The sequence below is a fragment of the Sorex fumeus genome, unplaced genomic scaffold (assembly GCF_029834395.1).
Source record: "Sorex fumeus unplaced genomic scaffold, SorFum_2.1 ptg000028l, whole genome shotgun sequence".
NCBI lineage: Eukaryota > Metazoa > Chordata > Mammalia > Eulipotyphla > Soricidae > Sorex > Sorex fumeus.
The window spans coordinates 7,679,504-7,685,503 of NW_026606085.1; the positions used below are offsets into that span (position 1 = coordinate 7,679,504).

The 6,000-nt window shown below is 48.4% G+C and overlaps 1 pseudogene; it reads left to right on the forward strand.

Annotated features, from left to right (window-relative positions):
• Positions 1-4,271: 4,271 nt before the first annotated feature.
• On the forward strand, positions 4,272-5,177 carry LOC130024467 (stathmin-like; annotated as a pseudogene).
• Positions 5,178-6,000: the final 823 nt, after the last annotated feature.

Genomic DNA, 6,000 nt, shown 5'->3' on the forward strand with positions numbered 1-6,000 from the left:
CCTGTGCTGTTTCCTTCTGTGACTTGGAGCCCGTGTCTGTTTTAGGTTTGGGGCCACTCTTGCCTGGGGACCATCCAGCCTCTGCCCCCACATCCTGAGCCCACACTCCTGGCCTGGGGATACTCGCTGAGAAACATCCTCTCTGCTCCCAGTCCATCCTCTGTTGGCCGCTGACTCTCCGCCCTCCATTCTCCAGCCTCTAGATTCTCAGGCAGACACTCTCACGGCTCTTCCGTCCATGGTTTGTGCTCTGGGACCACGGCCAGTCTCCACTGCCCTCATGGCACAAGGACACTCGGGGACCTTTCCTAAGGCCACCGTTTGCTGTAACAGCTCGTTCCTGAGTGCCGTAGGCTGCCAGTGAGTGTTTCTTTTTTCTTTTTCTTTTTTTTGAAATAATCAAATTGATTAGGAAAATTTTCTCAAGCTTTTTGAGATCTGAAATAGCTAGAAACATTTTATTTTTTAAAATTTTTTATTAGTGAAACGCCATGAGGTGTTTGTTAGTCACTGTTCCCCACATTCGCAAGTCCGTTCCAGCTGCATTGGGGTTCTCAGCACAGACAGTCCCTCTCAAGGTGCCACATTATGGGTGGGAATGGAGGACCCAGGGGTATGGAGCAAGCAGGGAGCATTCTGGGAAGATGTAGGAGCTGAAATGTGAATGACTCGATCCCTGCACGCAGCCCCCAGTCAGCACGGTGGCTTTGGGCCAACAGCCTTGTCCTTCCAGCAGCGACCACTTGATCACTTGATATCCCGTTACTCATCAATTCTCTCAAGTGGGCGCCAGTAATGTCTCTATTCATCTCTGTTGCGTAGCCCAATGGCATCTGCTTGTTCTAGGAACACAAAGAGCCTCAAACCGATCATTAAGGGTCTTGACGAAGAAGTCTGACCATCTCGTAGGTGGGCGGCCACGCGATCATTTGACGTCCTGTGGAATCCAGTTGGTAATGCTCTAGTCCAGCAGTTGTCTCTAAATTTCATTATGTGTCCAGCCCATCTGATTTTCGATGCCTTGGCAAATGAGACAGCGTCCCTGATTCGTTGACAGAGGTCGGAACTCCGGATTCTTTCTCTCATTTGAGTGAAATGTGATACTCCAAGCATAGCTCTTTTGATTCCTCTTTGAGAGACCCGAATAGTGTTCTCATCCTGTTTTTGTAGGGCCTGAGGTGTATGTTAATGCAGGAAGAACAGTGAAATATGAAGAGATGTGCGAAGGGTCTTTGTCCTCTTCGTTATCTTTTTTTTTTTCTTTTTGGGTCACACCTGGCAATGCGCAGGGGTTACTCCTGGCTCTACACTCAGGAGTTACTCCTGGCGGTGCTCAGGGGACCATATGGGATGCTGGGAATCGAACCCGGGCTGGCCGCGTGCAAGGCAAACGCCCTACCCGCTGTGCTATTGCTCCAGCCCCTATTTTTTCAACGTTCTTGAAGGCGTTCCAAGCCGCTCTCCTCCTTCTGCGCAACTCAGGTGCCAAGTCATGTTGACTTCTCGACCTAGGTACACGTAACTGTTGCATTCAGAGATGGTTGTTCCGTTGAGAGTGAATGGAACATCAGGAACAAGCCTGTTTCTCATGAACATGAGAACATGAATCTTTGTGAGATTCAGCTGTAATTCAGCAGGGAGAGCACTGAAAACTAGCCTCAGGCTCAGCGGTAGCTCCCCCCAATCCCCCTGCAGACATAAATGCCCCCACGCCCTGTCCCAGTCTCAGACCTTCTCTTCAGCTCTCTCCACCTTGTTCTGCCGGTGCCTGCACCCATGTCTTGCACCCCTGGGGTCCGTGGCCCTGCTGTGACCTCCTTCAAGAGCACTGGCTCATCCCCGCCAGGTGCTTATCTATCTGCACCCACCCTGCACGCTCCAGGCTACACTGCTGGGTCAGCCTGAAATCACATCATCTCTCTGGTCTCTGCCCTTCCCTTCCTGCGGCTTCCCGCAGTTCCAGAAATCTTCCTGCAAAGCCACTGCTAGAAATGTCCCATCCCACCGTATTCTACAGACGAGAAAATCTGGATTCAGGGTTGTGATTGCCCCTGGAAGCTGCTTTGAATGAGTGAAGTATGCAAAAGGAACAGTGGGCCGAGTGTCACCGTGACTGCACACAGGGGGAGAGGGCGCATGTCACGGTGACTGTAAACAAGGAGAGAGATCAAGTGTCTTTGTAACTGTACACAGGGAGAGAGGGCGAGTGTCATGGTGACTGCAGACATGACAGAGGGAGAGTATCATGGTGACTGCACACAGGGATGAGGGCACGAGTCATCGTGATTGCAAGTGCAGACTTACTGGGAGACACTGAAAGGAGATGTGGAGGGCCAGGGAGCGGGCACGGAGTAGGAGCTTGCAGCCTACGTGCAGCGGACAGGGCTTAGCCCTGGCTGCACATATGATCCCTGAGCTCAGAGCCAGGAGTAAGGCCTGAGCACAACCTGGTATGGCCCAAAAACAAACAAAAAAGAAGGGAAAATGAAAAGGAGAGAGAAGAAAGGAAGGAGAGAGGATGGGAGAGAGAGAGGAAGAGAGAAAGAGGGGTAAAAGTGAAAGCAAATGGCCATACAGACTTCTTGGTTGAGTGGTTATCTGCAGGATGACTATCTGCTTGATTCTAATCTGTTATCTCATAAATGGGAAACTGTCTGAATCGGCTTATTGGGCAACAAATGCTATCAAACCAACCCTAAAACAACAAGCTGTTGTTCCATACGTTCCAGCGGCCAGGCCATGGGCAGGCTCACCTGGGCTGACCTGAGCCCCTCAGCTGCAGGGGAGGGGCTGGCCTCTGCATTCCATGCCATCTGCCTTCCCTCAGCACAGCAAACTCCAAAGCAAGCCGGCCCAACCATAGACCCAGAGGTCGTGCCAGGCCGCTAGGAGCTGGTGCACAGATGGAGTCCCAGCCTCTCAGGAGACAGGCATAAGCACTGCTAGTGTGGCCCCCAGTCACGGCAGTGCAGCCACCCCCAGGCCTACAGGTGTGGGGAGGATGCAGAAAACCCCCGCTGGGGAGCCGGAGGGACCCAGGGCTGTGCTGCACGCTCGTGCGTATCTGTGTGGTCACTAAGTCTGGGCTTTGTCCTATCTCAGAAGTTTAGAACCAAAGAAGTTATCTTTCTTCTTCTACTTTACATATAGATGAATAGAGCTAATCTGTACTCCCACAATGTTCTACATAAATGATAAACTGATAAAACAATTATTTTCCAAGACTGAAGTGATAATACAGCAGACAGGGCATTTGCCTTGCCACGTGGCCAATCCGGATTTGATCCCTGGCACCATATATTGTTCCCCAAGCACCACCTGGAGCGATCCCTGAGTGCAGAGCCAGGAGCAAGCCCTGAGCACTGCCAGGTAGGAGCAAAATAAAAAAATGTATGTTTTAAACTATATTTTTAGAATCATATAAATTGATATTATAAATAATTCTGTGACATTTAAAAATGTCCATGCCAGGACTCTGCGCCAGGCTGTTTTCACTCAGGGCACCCTAGAGGAGTGCCTACTAGTGCCTAGGAGAGCTAACCCTACGAGGGGTCTCACCCGCCCTGCCCCAAGCTATCCAGCCCCGCAGCCGCAGCCGGCAGCCGACCTCCACTACCCAACTGCTGCCATGCTCCAGGCCGGTTTCTGGACACATCATAGGACACTTTCTACCCATTTTCCATAATTGCCACACCATATTTGATGGGGTTCAAACAGTAGGCAACAAATCATAGAAATATATAAATATGTGCCTCTCAGAGAGCCTGGCAAGCTACCAAGAGTATCCCGCCTGCATGGGCAGAGCCTGGCAAGCTACCCGTGGTGTATTCGATATGCCAAAACCAGTAATGACAACAAGTCTCATTCCCCTGACCCTGAAAGAGCCTCCAGTCATCGGGAAAAGATGAGTAAGAAAAGGCTGCTAAAATCTCAGGGCTGGGAGAAATAGAGATGTTACTGGCACCTGCTGGAGTAAATCGACAAACAATGGGATGACAGTGATACAGTGATGAATAATTTTGTATGACAGACTGTATGACGTTAAAAATGTACATTGGAGGGGCTGGAGTGATAGCACAGAGGGTAGGGCATTTGCCTTGCACGCAGCCCGACCCGGGTTCGATTCCCAGCATCCCATATGGTTCCCTGAGCATGGCCGGGAGTAATTCCTGAGTGCATGAACCAGGAGTAACCCCTGTGCATCGCTGGGTGTGACCCAAAAAAGCCAAAAAAAAAAAAAACCCTAACAAAAAAAATGTACATTAGAGAGTGTGACCAGGTGACTCGGACCAAGCAGGGCTTTCCTTGCCAGTGGATTGAGTAGACAACACTGCCAGTCTCTTGTCTTCTCTTTACCATGGCTTCTTCTGATATCCAGGTGAAAGAATTGGAGAAACGTGCCTCCGGCCAGGCTTTTGAACTGATTCTTAGCCCTCGATCAGAAGAATCTGTCCCTGAATTCCCCCTCTCCCCCGCACTCCGCAAAGAAGAAGGATCTTTCTCTGGAAGAAATCCAGAAGAAATTAGAAGCTGCAGAAGAAAGACTCAAGTCCCATGAAGTTGAAGTCTTGAAGCAGCTTGCTGAGAAGCGAGAGCATGAGAAAGAAGTGCTTCAGAAAGCGATGGAAGAGAACAACAACTTCAGTAAAATGGCGGAAGAAAAACTGACCCACAAAATGGAAGCCAATAAAGAAAACCGAGAGGCACAGATGGCTGCCAAACTGGAGCGTTTGCGAGAGAAGGACAAGCATGTTGAAGAAGTGCGGAAGAACAAGGAATCCAAAGATCCTGCTGATGTGACTGAAGATGACTAATTTGTTCTGAAAACTGACTTCTCCCCCTCCCTTTCCTAAATATCCAAAGACTGTACTGGCCAGTGTCATTTTATTTTTGCCCTCCTGACAAATATTCTAGAAGCTGATGTCGGACTGTATAGGTAGATCAGACTGTATGATGTTGTTTTAGGGGCTAAGGGGAGAAACGAAAAGTGTTTTACTCTTTCTCTAAAGTGTTGAAGTCTTTCTACTGTAGCTATTTTTCTTGTTGCATCTTTTCTACTTCAGTACACCTGGTGTACTGAGTTAATGGCTAGTACTGTATTGGGTCTGTGAAAACATGTTTGTGAAGAGTATGTAGTGGCTTCTTTCAAACTGTTATTAGATGCTGAATATCTGTTCACCTTTTTTTAAATTTTTATTAGTGAAACACCATGAGGTATAGTTGTAGACTTACATATTTTTGTGCTTGGGTTTTGATTATACAATGATCAAATACCCATCCCTCCACCAGTGCCCATTTTCCATCACCATGTATCTCAGTATCCCTCCCACCCCATCTCAGTTTTAAAGAGACACCAGAAGTGAGTATGCACAGAACACCTTACCACGTGAGGACATAATCAGAGGGCAGCCTGCTGCAAACCAAGGACAGAGGCCTCAAGAGAACCAAATCCAGCAGCAAATTTGTCTATCCTACTATCGTGAACTAAATTTGCGATTTATTTTGTTTCAGCCACACCCAGAGGTGCTCCAGCCTTCCTCCTGGCTCTGGGATCATTCCTGGTGGGGTTCCTAAGACCAGATAGGGTGCCAGGGATTGAACCTCGGTTGGCTGCATGCAAGCTAAGTGCCTTACCTGCTGTACTATTGTTCCAGCCCCTAAATTTTCTGCTTAAGCCTCCCTATTGATGACATTTTGATTTTTGGGTTTTTTGCTTTGTTTTGCCTTTTTTTTTTTTGCTACACCCAGTGATGGTCAGAGATTACTCCTGACTCTGCTCTCAGAAATTACTTTTCTCAGGAATTACTCTTGGTGGTGCTCAGGGGATCATATGGGATGCCAGGGATCAAACCCAGATTGGCCTTTTGCAAGAGAAATGCTCTACCCACTTTATTATCTCTCTGGCCCAGCCTATGACATTTTGTGACGGAAGTCTTATTAGTCTAAAACAATCAATCTCTTGTTGCTTGCCATTATACAGTTTGTATATATACAAATCAC